Genomic DNA, 18,351 nt, shown 5'->3' on the forward strand with positions numbered 1-18,351 from the left:
TTTTTTTTTGCTAGTGCCTGATTGTTTCTTCAACTTGGAACATAGCAAGCTCTACTCTAACTGTTCCTAAAACACTTTGTCCCCTTAATGTTTTAAAATTTTGACATGATTTAAATTTTTATACTAAAAAGATTTAAAAATTGACATAGTACTTTGTTAACTTAGTTCTCATGTTTCTACTTTTTTACACTGAATGATTTTCTTAAGGGTAAGTTACTTGAACTTAATACTGAAACAGAAGGACAGCTTTCTCAATGTCAGACAGCATAGTCAGCTTGCCTTTTAGTGGCACATTGTAGAGAGGGGGAGACAAAATACTGTTGCACACAGCAGCATTCAGTATCAGAAAATCTTACAAAAATGACAGGCTTTATACTCATAAAACACATGTTTTCTATTTTTCCCAAGTTGGGAAAATGCAAAGTTATTTATATTTTATTTTGAACATGCTGAACTAAAGATCTTATATCCATAGTGTAGAGCAATTTTGACCCTGAAAACTCCTATGTGAAAATGGTTTAAAATGGAATATTGTCCTTTTGTTTGTAATATCTGCTAGTTGTTACATTTTTAAAAATTTCACAGATTTTTTTCTTTTAATATAGACATAATCTAAGATTATAATATATCTATTCATTGAAAGGGAAGATATATTTTTTAAAATTCAATCACATCTCATGCAAATGAAAATAAAAATGTGTTTGAGTAATAATTCATGTAATCTTGAAGCTAGGAAGAATGCTAATCATGTAAATATCATCTTAAAAACATTATACCCTAATAAATACATTTCCAATTCTATTGCTCATTTTAGAGGTATAAAGACTGAGACCCAGGGAAGCTAAGGGACTGTTATGAATCATTCCAACAGTGGCATCTATAGGACTAGCACCCAGCTGTACCGAATCCTTTATTTAGTAGCCTTTGAAATTTTATTCTGCTTCAAACAACAAACAAACACATAAAGATAAAAACAGGAATTTAAAAACCCTCTCTGTATCTATGGAAACTCAAACTAGCATACTATTCAGTAATTCTCATTTTAATATCTCCCTATAACTGAATTCTATAGGAAGTTTGACCCAAGTTCAGTCTGTTTGAGGTTTCTGATGGATGTGTGATGCTCATGAACGTGTTCTAAAGAAAAATAATTATGAAATGATTCCATTGTGCTGTGAAAATATTTGATGCCATTGCCTATCTTCTTGAGACCTTACTATGATTTATATTCAGAAAGATATGTCAGCAATTTAAACTTAATTACACCTATAACAAATAAAATGCCTTAAGAAAGCACTCTAAGTCTTTATAATGCCCATTAGCTTATAACCATGTAGACTTTGGAGGAATGTTTCAGACTATCTTCCAAACCGTCCTTAAATGGAAAGTATCTTGAAATTATTCCATCTCATAAGTTCATAATTAATTAAATTTACTGCTGAGATTTAGTACATGTACTTCATTTGCATAACCATCTGCTATGTTTGCATAAACACTGCACAGGATCTATAACTTACTTACTCAAAGTAAGGTACAGCATTTACAAAGAGCTGCTCCTATGGATGCTTTCCCAACATTTGCATAATGTTTGCATTTGAAATATCACCTTAGTGATTTAGTTCCACTCTTCAACCAGTCCAGGAATTTGAGTGTGGTAGATCTTTTTTTTTTTTTTTTAATTTTCTTTCTTAGAATCCATTACAACTTGGTCTCAGCTTCAGTGTTTACTTGGGATTGCTGTACATTCCTGTTCTCAATCCTTATTATCTGTTGGCAGATGGTAGTTAACTTTTTGCTAGTGATTCAGTTTAAGAGAGATTAAAATTGAGACATCTCTTTACTCTTTCAAGTGGACATATGATCATGTAGCTGTGAAGTTGTAGTGAGAAGAATGCGATGAAAATAAATAGAAATTTGGTAAATTTAGTAAATGGTATTCAAGGCATAGGGTTATCTGGGAATACGTGTAGAGAATATAGTACAGAAATAAGAACAGGGGTTTTAGATTTTTCAAAATTTTTTTTTAGTTTTCATTTTTATTTTTTTGTGGCACTTGGGCTGGAATAGAAGGACATCCTACCACTGAGCTACATTTTATTTGAGACAGGGTCTTGCTAACTTGCACAGCTAACCTTCAACTTGCAGTCTCTCCTGCTGCAGCCTCCAGAGTCCCTGGGATTACAGGTTTGTGCCACCATGCCTGACAGCTTTACATGTTGATGTTTAGAGATAGGAAAAGTGGAAAGAACTGGCAAAGGAGAGAAAAAGGGCACATCCAACATATGGGAAGAAAATTATGTAAATGAACTATTAGGAGCCAAATGAGGGAAATGCAGAAAGGAATAGGGAATGAACAGGTGGTTGAAATGTTGGTGACATAGATCAAGAGAACTTAAACTGACCTCTGGGTTTTCCATTATGAGTGGCATTGGTCAAATTTAAAGGCAAAGTTCTGCTGGAGGAGTGGGAACAAACTGTTACTTGGAATGGTCTTGAAAGAAAATGGAAAAGGAAATATTTTTCTGAGGAGTTTATTATAAGAAGAAGAGAAATGTTTTAATACTCGATTTTGAAGCAAGAGTTGAGAGACAGTTTCTTTTTAAGGTGGGGAAATAAATACCATTTTTGTATATTGATAGGATGATCAAACAATGGGGAGGAAATTGGAGCTGCCAAATGAGGGACTTTATTTAGTTCAATGTTCTTCATGAGGCAAAAGGGAATATAACCTAGTTGGAGAAGCGAAGTGGTTGCATTAGCTAGAATTATACAGGGACCCTGCATAGAAATGGATGATAAACTATCACAGATGCATGGGTGGAGATGAATGTGTGAGAGGGTGATTTTTTAAAAATTTCCTCTGAATTGATTGTTCTTTGATCACGAAAACTGAAATAAAGGCAGAGCTAAGAATAAGAAAGGAATCACATAGGGTAGAGAAGTGAACAGGAAGGTATGATGTAGTCATTCAGAAGAGCAGAATCATGGAAGAGGAAAAAAAAAAAAAAATATATATATATATATATATATATATATATATATATATATATATTGCAGAAAGCGTTAAGGACCACTTGAGGTTAGCAATACTGACATTTAAGTGAGAATAACACCACTGTTTAAAAAATATATTTTTCCTTGAGACCCATTCAGTTATAGTGCTACTTGTCTAAAGTTGGTTTAGAGATAGGAGAATGTTAAATTTGATCAGTGTCATGTTTTATTCAAGTGAATATGTCAATAAGGGGCAGGGGAGAAAGATGATGATATGTGAAAATGATTCTAATAACTGACTAAGGAGGGAAGTGAGGTCATGAGGCAAATAAGAAGTGACAATCAAATCCACGAGTCCAAGGTACTGTATGTAGATTCTGGTAGAGTCAAAGAGTACCAGAATATGGAAGTATAGGAGTTGTAGTTGGACATTTAAAGGCACATAAATAAGATTGCTAAAGGGACAAAAGTTACTAATAAGCCTGGCTAGGGAAGAAAAGAGGACATGATACTTGGAAGAATGGAGATATAGAGCAGGAGGTTCATACCTGCAGTTTTAAGGTACTAGAAGAATTATCATGGTTTGAATGATCTAGAAAGGGTAGAAAATATCCTGGATATAAAATACACAAAATTGATCAGAGAAGCCTCAGTAGTTTGTAGAAAAAAGCACCAAAGAAGAGTACATTGGAGAATCTGAAACATGAGGCAAAACGTTTAGTATATTTGACTTATTTCTTTGCTTCACTGACCTCTTAGTAAAAGATTTTTTGTGATTTTGTTGACTGCCCATTTACTGGTACTAGAAAAGTGGCTGGCATACAGCGTAATGTATTTGTTGAAAGAGTAAATCGTGATAAATTAAAATTTAAAAAACTATCTCAAAAACAAAGAGTAGATGACAGGTATATTTTTTGGATATTTTTGCATTGTTTCAAGGTTCTATGGTGATTCAGAGGATGTAGCAAAGTGTTCTACTTGGAAAGGGTGAATCAGAAAAGCCTTCTGAGAAATGATGATTCATAAACTGAATTCCCAGAATATGGTTACATGTTGTCAAATACAAGTGAAGAGAGAAAGAGGGGTGACTATTATTCCAGTAAAATAAATTTACAAAAAAGGAAAGAGGTAATTGGAGACAGGAAGGAAATATCTTATGCTTCTAAAAAGTTATTAATATTTTACAATAAGAAGGAACACTAAAAAATCAAAAATATATTGACAAAAATGACAACATTTACAATCTGTGTATTCAGAGTTGATTATTATCTATTGATAATTTTTATATATCTAAATATACACATTAATGGATTTTTAAAATACTGATGTTATGCACCAACAGAAAGTTTTTTATTCTATTTTAATATGTACAAATATGCTTAAATATGTTTTGAAATGGCATAATAGTGATGAGGGTTTTGGGTTGGAATACATGCTCTATTCAAACATTTCCTTGTTTATTTTTTTTTTTAGGTGGTTGTATTAGTCAGGGTCCCTCAAAGAAACAAAAACTCATCTATCTATCTATCTACTTACCTATCTACCTATCTAGAGAGAGAAAGAGAGGGAGAACAATTTTAAAGAATTAGTTCATATGATTTTGGAGGCTGGCAAGCCCCAAACCTGCAGGGCAGAGTGCAGTCAGGAAAGACCTGATGACCTGATGTTCTAGACAGTCTGTAGCAACATTTCTGCTCCATTGGGAAACCCCGGTCTTTTCTCTTATGTTCTTCAACTGACTGGATGAGACCTCTCCACATAAGGAAGGGTAATTGATTTATTGTGAATCCACAGATTTAAATGTTAGTCACATCTAAAGAAATCTTTTCACAGCAATAGGTAAAGTAGTGTTTGCACAAAAAAATGGATACTATGGCCTCGCCCAGTTGACACACAAAATTAACTACTGTAATGGTTTACAATTGACTTGTTATTATCATGCAAAGACTGTCTTTATGGGTATGTTATTTACATAGGATATGTTTCTAAAAATGTAATTGCCAGGAAAAGCTGTTTGGTGTTAAACATGAAATATATTGTCATCCAAAAATAAAGGTATATCAATTTGCACTCAGTCTTTGAATTGCATGATACATTTTAAAGATTTTCCTGTAATTCTCTGTGACTACTTATCATAGATTATATTCTTTCATTTATTCACTGTTCAATCCAATATATAATTATTGAGTGCCTTCTGTTCTTCAGACATTGGGGAAGTAATCATATAATTAAGTTATTGTCCTTGAGGCGTTTAAATCTAGTGGGGGAAATTCATACAGATAATTATAAATAATGTGGAAAGTGCTATCATTGAAGTCTGTACAGGATATTTTGGCAGCATTCAGTAAGTTCTTCTCATTTCTCTTAGAGTTTGGAAGGAAGGAGCATCCAAGTTGAGACTTCAAAATTAAAAGAAATCCTATGAAAGAAAAAGGGATGGCACTTAGGAAAAAAAACATGAGCAAAGACTCAAAAAGAGAATTTACTGTGTCCTTGGGAAATCTATACATAGTTTCATATTGTTAGAGCATAAAACATAAAGTCAATCATTGAAGAAAATGGGACGGCAGAGTCAAACTAGGATTAAATGGGGTGACCTTGGGCTATATTGATGAATTTGTGTTTTATGTACTAGGTGATAGAGGCATTGGACAGGGTGTTATGCACAGTGAGAAAATGATCATATTCTAATGACTGATGCATTGTGAATGGATTTGAGGAGTACAGAGTAGTGATAGGCAACTGGAGAATGTTAGAAGTAAGGTTAAAATGATAGGTAATGGCCAGCCAAATGAAGACCTTATGTGGATAAGGAACTTTAATTTATCTTACTTGAAATGCATGATTTCTAGAACAGAATTGATATAATTGAATTTAAATTTTAGAAAAAGCTCTTTTGCAATGATAGCAAGGTAGGAGGTATAGGGCAGTGGGTTTGCCAATTTGATGCATTGTTAGTTGATTGTATTAGCTAGACAAAAGATTGCTCTCTATAAATATTAAAGATATTCTATCAATTTGTAAGGGGAAAGCAACCAACCCCCCCAAAAATAACATTGGTTTTCTGTATTGTCCAAATTTTCTATAATCAGCATGTGTTCCCTTTGTGAAGTTGTGAGAAATCCCTGAAAATCGTACCAGTTGCTTACAGATTCTGAGCCAATTGGAAACTCTAACAAGAATCAGTAATGAAAGAGTGAAATGTTAACTTTATTATTGATGAAGTTGAAGTATCTAAGGAACATGGTTTTTAAGTCTGTCTCTGCATTAGAAGATGCCATACTAGAAGGACTATGTAATGGATCATGAGCACAGGTTCCTAGGCCACAACACTTCTCTGAAAGGTCAAGGAGCAAAGGGATGGGAAGAGAGTCATCTTCTGCTTTTATTTTTCCTTCAACCTATTAGACTCAACCTCAAGTCAATAACTGACCAGTAGTGTCATAGCTAGGATTACCATCTATTAAAATGCTATGGCTCCAACCTCATGAGGACCAGAGACATCTCCTTTAGATCTATTCCTGCTTGGCCCATTTGTCAGCAATGTAGATTAAGGGAAAACTCTGAAATAAGCAAGATTTGTCTTTTAGTTAAGTTTCTTTCAGGGTCATTTTGTTCCCAAGGCTGAGGATTAAATTTTCATTCTATTTCCTATTACAACTTTTGTTCAGCCACATTGCTCAATAAAATCTACTAGAGTTTCTTTAGTTAGTTGAAATAATGTCATAAAGGAGCTCTAATATTAAAGTGATCATCAATCCAGTAATAAAATGTCAGCCACGTTGAGGTGCCTAAACTTTTAATTAAACATTTTCCAATTATCAAATCTCAAAGATAAATGAAACCTTAAAGATTTGAATTCTCTTGAAACATTAAGTCTAGAAGTAAAGTCTAAAAGAATTAGGGTATACTACCCTTGACTCAAACATTTACAATCTAAATTTGTTAATTTTCTCTTTAAAATCCATCTTTTTGAGCTGGGAATGTAGCTCAGTGTTAAAGTGCTTGCCTAGCATGTATGAAGCCCTGGGTTTGATCCTCAGTATAGCAAAACAAAAGCAAAAGCAAAAGCAAAAGCAAAATAGATCCTCTCCCTTTGTTTTTCTAAAGGACTCTCAATGCTATGGTAGGGTTCAGATTTTTTTTAAAATTATATTTATTTATTTTTCACTGGCACATCATAATTGTGTACATTTATGGAAGCAATGAGTTTTTTTTTTTTTAAAGAAGCCATAGTTTAAGCTATTCATCATTGCAATGATGTGGTCACTTCAGAGTCTCAGCAACTGCATAGTTGAACATTAAAGTGTTCTTTTGCTTTAACTTGAAATAGTTTAAACAGTTGATAAGATATGCAAGAATATTCTGGCAGTGAGTTGATGCTGCACACACACACACACACACACACACACACACACACACGCACATGCACACACACACACATATGCACGCGCACACACCCAGAAAACCACATATTCTATGCTCCCAGGATAATTATCCCAAGGACAATTATACACTTAGGTTCCCAGAACTGTAGTTGCAGTTTTGTAAACACACATGAATCCTTATTTGTGTAAATGGTATAAATCCACTGGTAATAAATGAAGAAGGAAATGTGCAGTAAACCTTTGTTTTTAACCTTACTTGAAAGCTATCTGGCCTCTGAAAGTCATTACCTGAACTACTAAACTTACCAACATGTTAGGGTCCCTTGCATTCTTAGGGAACACATTCTCACCATCCCTATGTCTATTCTGTCAGAGTAAAACCTGAGACATTCGAGAAGTTGCAGACTTCTTGCCAAGTTCAGAGTTGACAGTGGTGACATTCAAACTCTAATATTTTTCTTTCCTATCAATTATTTCCAATTGTCCCCCTTCCCCTCCCAATGAGATATTGTGATATAGACTCTAAAATTTCCAACAAAACAAAACAAAACAAAATTTTTCTTTCCTTCCTGAGAAAGCCTTCAAGGGTCATGTGCTACAGTGTTCCTATGAAATCTTGTCATAAATTGATTAGGTCTAAAAAAATACCTCCGGAGAAAGGATCTTTCCTCTTATATAATGAGTCCCTCCAGAGACACACCTAGACCTTTTGGTATTGGGTGCCTCTGGAGCATGTATTCAAGCCACAAGCATCTCAGCTTATTCAACTCCCCTGAAGTTGCCTTCTGGGACCAGAATGCACAGAGAACTTGAGAGAGTATATCTAGAAGTGTTATATCAACAGTAAGGCTCTGTAAGACTCTAAAATGCAAATGGAAACTACTCCTCACCATTTAATTCAGCAACTATAGTTCTATCCTATAAGGTCTCAAACTTCTAAATGGGATGACTTTCTTGCTTATATAATTAAATCTTTTCCTCAGCTTAACCTGTTTACTAAGACTTTTAATTCTGCTGCCTGCTGCTCATATTTGCTGTAGATTTTTTTTTTAAGTTTAGAATGTGGCAGATGGAGTCCTAAAGTTCTAGGTCCTTTTGAACCTGCTAAATGCTTAATTTTTGCTGAGCCCACTGAAGCTCTGTAGTCTGCACTTAGGGGTTGCCAATATTAGGAACATACATACATTTAAAGTAGTCATTGCTTATCTAAAATTAAATTTTAATTGGACATCTTTTATTTTAATTGCTAAATCTAGCAAGCCTATTGCACTTGTTCACTCAAGTTCCTGTAGCCATCTCTTTCCCATCTGCTGAGACCAAATAAACCTTTGCTCTCCCTCTTTGTATTTACTTAAGCCTAGAACAACTCAGATGCCGTTTTCTTGGGAGTTATTTACACCCACAGCTACACTATATTCTCAAAAACAAACAAATAAATAAACAACAGCAATAAGAAACAGGAGTGACCTTAGACTCCAATATTTTTACCTTGCTCATGTTGTGGCAGTTAATTGGTAATGGAGGAAAAGATTCTTATAAACCCCTTCATAGTGAAGTTGCTCCATAAAATGTCATTCTTGTCTCCCATTGTACCTTCAGACCAGATTTTGGGGATGTGAAGAGTTTATTCACTCAAAAAGGAAGCTTACCCAACAGGCATTGAGGAAGAATTTTGCCATTGTATAATTGATGAGGAAGGCATCTTATAAGAAAGACATGCCCTGAATTGATAGGCACATCTGAGCTGAGTCTTCTTCCAAGATTTACCAGTTAGATAAGGGATCAAAAAAATAGAATAAATAGACTGAGTCCTTCAAGGTCTCTGAAGAAACATTCCTTCTTCATAATAATTGGAAATATAGTAAAGCTATAGAAAAGAAGTAAAAAAAAAACATCATAATCACAGTGCCTCTTAGGGCTGGTACAAAGAGCCAGGATACAGAGGGAATACCTGACTCCAGTTGGTGTATGACATGGGCAGGTATTGAGTGAGTTTCTGAGCTGCTGCTCTGCAGACTGACAACTTGTCTTTGGAACCAATTATTTTCCTGGGATAAGCTGAGAAATCTTCTGAAAGCTACTTAACTTTCCTGTGCCTCAATTTTCTACTTTTATTGAAATAGAAACAAAGTCTCTCTCAAATTATATTCTTTATATTTTAAATAATGAAATTAAAATGCTTAGACAAATTGCTAGTGTATAAGTGCTGATTGTATGATTAAATTATAATAAAATAACATTTTCCCTGAGTTTGATGGTCCTTCTTATTTCATAATTTATTTTTTGTTCATATAGGCAGTTCAATTTTGCTTTGGATATATGTGATCCTCTCACTTGCCTTCCTTCTTCTCTTTCATCCTGAAGAAGAGCAAATGGTTATAAATATTTTTTTTTTTCTTAGATTTTACTAAGTGGTGAAGGGAATGGGTGCACTATCTGCCTGGAACCTGGAGAAAATTTTTCTGAGATCCTAATGAGAGTTAGACTCATTACTTACCTTGGTAAGTAAAAGAGAAGATGAACAGATGCCATCCTATTTGGGGAAGCTTATTAAGACGTGTTGCTGAGAGTTATTCACCATGTGGGACAGCACAGCACAGTGTTCTGTATATATTTAATTAAGTTGCTATCTGGAAGCTCCATGTGTCAACTCCTACCTCTCAAACTAGTGGTGGCTTCAGAGATATGTAGTATCTTAGTAGATTTTGAAAATAATTTTCAATAACTTTTAATGTTTTAAAATAGCTAAGAAAATGGGATGTTTCTCCAATTCCTCTATCCCAAGTAAGTCATAAGAGATAGCTTGGTCAGCCTGCTCAGAGACACAGTAGTGGGTTTCTACCTCTTCATGTGAAACAAACAACCAGCTGGACACTCAGGCTTGGTATATTTTACCTGCTCTGCTATTTTCTTAGGCCTTGGTTCTAAAATTTTACCTTTTGTATTAAATGTATATTTTTTTATTCTCTTCTAATGATTTTTGTTCTAAGGACATGTGGATACTTTAAGATATCCTATCATTACACTTTGAATTGAGCTCACATTTATGCATAGAGAAGTCTTTGACTATTTTTACAAATACCCAAACCTCCAATATAATCACCAAGAATAGATAACAAAATACAGTATTTGCTCTCTCCATTTGCTTCTATTACTTTTAAAACCTCACTATGTTAGCATCATATGAGTAAGTAGCTTTTTAAACCTTCATTTAGTCTTCATTCTACAAAGTATCTGTAATAATGTTCACTAACATGATTTTCAAAATCTTTTGATATAGTATATATGATATAGTTTGTTGTATTAAACTTATCCTCTGGTAAAGTCTCAAAGAAGTGTTCATTGGTATGCACTCTTTTATGTGTGTATCTGTGATCATGTGTGTGTTGAAAAATAAATGTCTATACTCTGTAATTTAAATTCAGTTTTGCCAGATATAAAATTTTCAGTTCACATTTTTTCCCCTTGAGTTATCCAGAATACTTCACTATGTGTGTGTGGTTTTTTTTTTTTTTTGTTTTTTTTTTGTTTGTTTGTTTTGCATTAACTCTTGCTTTTGAACTGTCTGGTAATCTAGTTTTCCATCATTAGTCAACTCCTTGTTTAATTTTTTAAACTAAATTCTCAAATGATTTTTCTTTTTCTCAATGGTTTAGACACTTCACTGGAAACTTTCTTTTTCATTTCAAAACAGTTTTCTTGAATTATATTATTTGTGCCCATGCTTTTGATTTGTTCTTTAAGGATTTTAGTTTTTCTACTGTGAATATTCTTAGCCTGTTGTTAATATTTGACATTTTCCATCACTTTTAACCTCTTATTCATTATTTTATTGATTTTGTATTTTTATAATTTATTCCTCTTTAGACATGACATATCATTTGAGTCATTTTAATTTCAACTTTTCTAGTCTTTTTAATCTAATAGTTTCTTATTGTTACTAGCTCATTGTGACAGCAGATTAAGATGCTCATTTTTTCCATGGACACGTCTTCCTGACACGTTTTCATTGTCTGTGGGATTGTTATTCTCTTTATTGTCTCCCCCAATGTTAACTTTATAAGGAATCCTAACTTTGTGTTAGCTTCGTAGGACGTGGTAAAGAACCATGTGGTTTAAACAGCAGGAATTTGTTCTATCACAGTCCTGGAGGCTATGAATTTGAAATCACAGTATCAATAGTGGTGTTTCCAGTGAGGGTTATGAGGGAAGCATTTGCCGTAGGCTTTTCTCCTTGCTGCCAATAGTTTCCTTGCTTAGGGCATCATAACTCCGTCTTCACATGGCATTCTCCACATGTGTCTATATTCAAATTTCCCTTTTTAACTAGGAGGCCAGTTGTTAGGGTTTAGATGAGTTGTCCCTCAAAAGCTTGTGTGTCAGACAATTCAAGAAATTTTAGAGAGGAAATGATTGGGTTATAATAGCCTTTACCTAATCAATGCATGAATCCATTGATGGATTAACTTGGTGATAACTATAGGCAGGTAGGGTGTGACTGGAGGAGATAGGTCACTGGGGTGTGCCTTTGGGTTTATATTTTGTTTTTGGCGACTGGAGATCTTTCTGCATTCTGATTGTCATGTCCTGAGCTGTTGTCCTCTTTCACAAGCTTCCGCCTTGATGTTCTGCTTCACCTCGGGCCAGAATGATGGATTCCGGCTGTATGGACTAAGACATCTGAAACCATGAGACCCAAATAAATATTTCCTCATCTATGTTATTCTTGTCAGGTCTTTTGGTGACAACATTGAAAAAGCTGAGTAAAACACCAAACTGCATTAGGGTTCACCCTAATTTAATCATTTTAGCTTCATTACTTCTGTTAGTACCCTATCTTTAGACAAAATCACAGTCTGAGTTACTGAGGGTTAGTATGAAATTTACAAGGCCACAATTCAATCCCAAACAACTTTGATACTTTTTGATTGCTCAATTTTGCTTGATTTTGGTTTTCCTAAATGCTTAGGAAAAAAAGCGTGATTTAGAATATCTTTTCTACCTTCAAACATTTGCTTTTTATATTCTTTTTTGTAGTGAACAAATGAATGGTTACTTGATTTTAAAGATTTTCTGGCTCCTTCACCTCCCCTATTTTTATGTGGACTTTTACTTTCTAAAATCATTTTCAACTAAATTTTGTATCTGTCCTTAGCACTTCCTCCTCAGGATATATCTTCATCCTGGAAGAGTTTTGGATATCCAATTTCAAGTGCTCATAGATATCTACTCCTTACTCTTTCTTTCTACAAATCTTATCATAGACTTTATGGACTCAATTATAGATTGAGAAAAAACTATACCCATCTCAGCTGCTATTCTGAAGTTGTCTCACCATGACTTCAAGTAACTCTATTGATTATTCTGAACCTCTTACACTACCATTGCTATTTTCCCCATAGATGGTCCTGAAGCCAGCAACTGTTTGATATAAAATACTGGATTTACTCACCCCAATGATTCTTACCTGTCTTCATCCTTTAATTCTATCACCTCCTCATAGATGTTTCAGCCATTCATGGCCCCAGCAGAGCACGAGAGCACAAATGGGTGAGTCATCACCCTTTGAATCCCAACATAATGCGTTAAAATGTCTAAAAATCACTTTAGCTTGAATCAAAAATTTTTTTATCTCCTGTAGTATAATATTTAAAATTCCAAAGTTACTTAAAAGAAAGCAATAGAGTTTGAAAAGAATATTTACTAATTTATGGGCCATATTTTCTCATCCATACTTAAAAAAAAATTCATGGCTTGGGTAGAGAAGTTTCATTGGAAATAAGGAAGACATAATGTAATAGTGTTGGGAATATCTGGGAAGGGAACTTGATCTTAGCTCTGGAATGCAGAGTGCAACAGACTGTGTATTTTAGAAACTCAGAGTATAGAGATGACTTCCTCTACAGAACTCTGGTAGAGAGAAGCTCTGCAAAAGTGTTCTTTGCCAATATGTTATAGCCACAGTAAAAGGTGGCTTTGATAGGTTCCATCAATGTTGAAAGTCAAGCTGTTTTGCCTGTAGAATGGGCTGGAAGAGCAGTAGCTTGCCCAGTGGTACTGGATAGGTCACATCAATTTGTCAAATCAGAGGCAAGCACCCAGAAGCCTTTCAATACTGGTAAGAGGCTGCAAAAGCAGTATGGGGTTGGACTAACAGCAGAATTGTGGTGACATTTTGCTCTTTGTGGAAGATATCAGCAGAGAGGAGGGAATGCCAGGAATCATGCAGTATTAACCTATATTAGACCTCAGCTCCTGGCAATTGTTGATCACATACAGACCTCCTAATCTTGTTTACACCAAAGAAAAGAACAGCAGAGGGTGAGATCATTTGAAAAAACAGAAATAACTACAGTTGTGGCTTAGTGTCTATGAGGTATTGGTTCCCATCCACCTGCTGTATATACCAAAGTCTGCAATGCTAAAGTACCTTCTATAAAATTGCATAGTATTTGAACATGAATTATCCACATCTTCTTCTTTATGCTAAATCTTCTCTAGATTGCTTACAGTATTTAATACAACATAAATAGTATGTAAGTAGTTGTTATGTTGTATCATTTTGGGAATAAAGACAAGAAGAAAAGGCTGCACATGTTTAGCACAGACACAAACATTGCAGTCCTAAACAATAGTACATGAAGGAACCTCTAGGTGAGCACTACTTGAACAACAAGTGCTGAAGAAAGACTGGATTTGTGAAAGACTGGAGACAATGGCAAGGTATGTGTACACATCACTTCATGTGCATGGATTTATTGTAGTCCATGGTGCATGGCAATTGAGATTTTTTTTCAAATTTCTGGAATTCTTAAACTAATATTTTCTATCTGCACTTGGAATATACACACATTAAGAACCTATGGATACAGAGGACCAACGAAGAATTAATTTTGTTACTATGGAATGTTCTGAATGTGTACAATAATATTTGCATTATGGCTATAAACATATAATAATTTGTTAACATTCAAAACACACTGATTAACTCCTGTTCTCTGGTGTTCTGCTCAGGCTGAGTGGTTGAAGTGTTACATGAGGGATAGTAAAGGTCAAAGAATAGAAAAACAGGAAGGACTTTGGAAATTAATAAATACAATAGGTTAAATCAATGCTTGTGACTCAAAAAATGGCAACTTTCTGAATTGACTATTTGAAGATAATGTCAGCATAATTGATATAGAGTGTTTTGTCTTAGCCTTTTTCTCCAATGAATGGATAACAAAATTTTATATCTATTTGAGATCTTCAGGGAATTAATATTATAAGCTTTGAAATCCTTTCAGTAACTGAATTTTCACTTTTCAAACATAAACAGCTTAAAACATTTTGAAATCCCTACTTGGACTCCTCTTGATATATATAATAAATTTTCTACTCTAAAAATGATATAGAATAGCGTGGAACTAGAATTAAAACTTCTTCAATGCCCATGATCTCAAAGGTCCAAAATAATTATTTTATAACCCCGGATTTTCTGACCCCGAAGCAGCAGTGGCCATTGTTGGAAATTAAGTTCTTTAACAGTTCAGGGTCACTCATGTTATTTTCATTCAAACTTTCTTAGCCTCTGAGAAGAAAATCCCTCAGGAACCTCCTGTAGAAGGCAGGAAAGGGTTGGAATGAGAGTCATTACTTACATGACAAAAATGATATGTGTGTCAAATCAGAACTGTTACCCAGTAACTGAAAATTTCAAATATGCAGATATTAAGAACCACGTGGACACAAGGACAGGATAAATATCAGTAGCTTACCACTGGGAAAGACAGTTATTATATTTTAGGAAGAGATTCCACTATGTCATTTGACTTTCCATATAAGCTGTCCCCTCCCAATAAATGGAGTGAATGGATTGCTGGAGAGATTTTTTTTTAACTCTGCCACCCCCATTACCAATGGAGACAGAGTCACTTGCATAGATTTTAACTTACACTAAGTATATATTTATGTCTCTATAGTAGAGGACCTTTATCCTGGAAAGAACCTTCAAGACTATCTTCTTTCAATATATACATAACACACACATGCATACACACACACACACTCACTCACACACACACCACGTGATCTCACTGAAGAGAGCATCTCTATCTTATTTATCTTTTCTATCTGCTAGCAGCTACATTGCCGAGAAAGTCTATTTTTTTCTGATATACCACAGAAATAATCCTATAATATATCTCTTTTTAAATTGTTAAAGTGTATTGGGTTTGAGTTCCTTGAGGTTTCTCTCCAGTTCCATGAATACCATCAATATATAACTACAACAACCATCTGTATATCTCTTCCCTGAGTTTAAGACTAGCATGTCAACTACCTCTTATTCTCTCCACTTTAAGACTTCATAAGTATGTCAACTTAAAATGTCATACATAAGCCTGCTCTGTCACTCACAAGAACACCCTCTTCCTTCCACTTTTCAAAGGTTTTCTTTGATGTTTTCCAATATTTCACATTTCATTTAATGCCACCATGGACTCTTCAATTTTGTTGAGGTCCTTTGTTCATCCACTTTTATTTAATAACCAAGCCTGTTTCCTTCACTTCCACCTCTTCCACATCTTCTCTCAATCTTCATTGTTAATAGCTTGGGACAAAAACTAATTTATCTTTTTCCAAACAGTGTGATAGTAGTAGCTTCTTTTCACTCTTGCTCCACAAACTCCTTTTTACCATAGCATAACAAACCCATGTTGATGGTTGAGCTGTGTGGTCCCCAAAACATACTTTGATGTTCTATGTTCTAGTATATCAGAATAGGACCTTATTTGGAAACAGGGTCATGTCATATGTAAATAAGATGAGGTCACACTGGAGCACAGTGGGTACCTAATCCAATATGCTCTTCAAAGAAGACACAGAGACAAAGAGTGATGGTAAAGAGATGATAGAAGCAGAAACTGGGGACATAAACTGACATGCAAGGAAATATGTGAGCAATCAGAAACTGGAGGAAGCAAGTAAGGATCATCTCTGAATGGCTTTAGAAGGAGCATTGCCTGGTCACCATGTTGATCTTAGACTTTGGACCCCTAGAATTGTGGGAAAATAAATGTCTGTTGCTTAAAGCCACACAATTTGTTTTGCTTTGTTGCAGTAGCCCTAGGAAATCTGTATGAACTTAAGTCAGATTTTTTTTTTATTATTCTTCTGACTTTGTGCTGTTTTATCATGGTTAAATGGTCTTCATGATCTCTCATCTGTTCACCTGTCCAAACCACATTTTAGACTACTACTGCTTGCTTTTATTCAGAAAAATCTAATCACACTAATCTCTTCTTTCTTCATCCACAGACTACATACTGTATTTCTGCAAGGCTGTTAGCCTTGCCTTTCTTTGGATTGGGAACTTCAAATCATTCAAATCCCAATTCAAATGACATGTCTCTGGAAAGGCTCTTTTGGCTCTCCTGTATGAAGTGCCTCCTGGTCATTCTTGTCCCATTAGTTTGTTTTATCTTAGTCTTTAGTCAATGTAATTTGTTTAGCGTTATTTTATCTTAGAATGCACAGGAACATTATCTTCTTTGTCAATATTATATTCCTAGAATATGGTAGACAATGAATGCTTGTTAGATAAATGGGGAAAAAAGCCCACTTATAATAATATGAGAGAAAAGCTCACCATAATGCCATAAATTGTCAGTTTTCTGTATTTTTTAATGCTGTGCCTAAGGCAAGACATCTCACTTTGCTTCTTCTCTACTTTTCTTCCTGTAAATTGTTCTCTACTTGCTCATATTTGCTCACGTTTCTATTCTCTTCTCAGATGCCAGCTCATAACTTAAATTGTGTGAATGCTGTCTACCTGTAGGTGCATCTTTTAATGTAATCATTTTTATGAGAGCCTTGAACTTATAATATTGTTAGAAGATTGCAGCCATTAATGAGGTCTGAAAATTCATTCTGAGTGGACTGTCAATGGCAGCCCCTCTTCTTCATCCTATGTTCTTGCTTCTGTTCTGCTATTAGTTGGCAGACTTGATAGAGTTTGAAGTTGAGACTGGTTGCTTCATATATGAATAAACTTCATAAACAGTCTTAATGAAATTTGAGGCAATCATTTTGCTTTTTTAAATAAGTTTCACTCTCTGGTCCTTGATATTCTGAAATTCTAGGAGAGTTAAATTTTGGATAACTGAGACATTATATATTGATAACTTTTCTACATTTGCATGCATTTGGCTGTGTTTTTGCTGTTTTACATTTGAATTGTGTTCCCCAAATTATGAAAATACACATATGCATGTAAGAATCATGTAAGGTGACCAGGTGTCCTGGTTTTCTGGATTTGGGAATTTCACGAGTAAAACCATCTTGGCAAACTAGGATGATCGGATATCCTAGTTAGTTCAGTATATTGTATTTGTATCTGACATAAATATTTTTATGTAATATCATTTTAATAGATACTAGTAATAATTGTATGAGAAATTTTATCATTATCCCTATAATCCAAATGAGAACTAAGGAACAGAAGCCACATATCCTATTCATAAGAAAACTCAGCTTAAACTCACGCTCAAATCTAGCATTGTCTTTTGTCAACTTGTGGGATCTTTAGATTATACAGATATGAATAGTTGTTAACCAAAAACAATTATTGTTCATTTTTAAAAGAGATCTGATGAGAAAAAAAAATAACATCAGAAATCAAGTTTTCCTACGGTCTGTGTATTCTTATGGTTTATGCTGAGATAACTGATTACTTACACTTTCATTTACACCAAAGTAAGGAATATACTATTTTATAAAATTTTCTGAAACTGAGTGTTTTTGTCAGTTTTCCCATGAAATTTGAATGCGTCTTTTTAACTTCTGTTATTGTGTTAATATTATATTGAAAGATCAATCATAATTTTAAGTATGATTGAATCAGGACTTCATTTTTAGATTTCATCCTGTGAGCTGCATAACCTCCTAAAGTAAATAAGGAGGATGGAATTAGGAAAGACAATAGAATGAG

This window comes from Urocitellus parryii, chromosome 10, assembly GCF_045843805.1.
Source record: "Urocitellus parryii isolate mUroPar1 chromosome 10, mUroPar1.hap1, whole genome shotgun sequence".
Classification (NCBI taxonomy): Eukaryota; Metazoa; Chordata; class Mammalia; order Rodentia; family Sciuridae; genus Urocitellus; species Urocitellus parryii.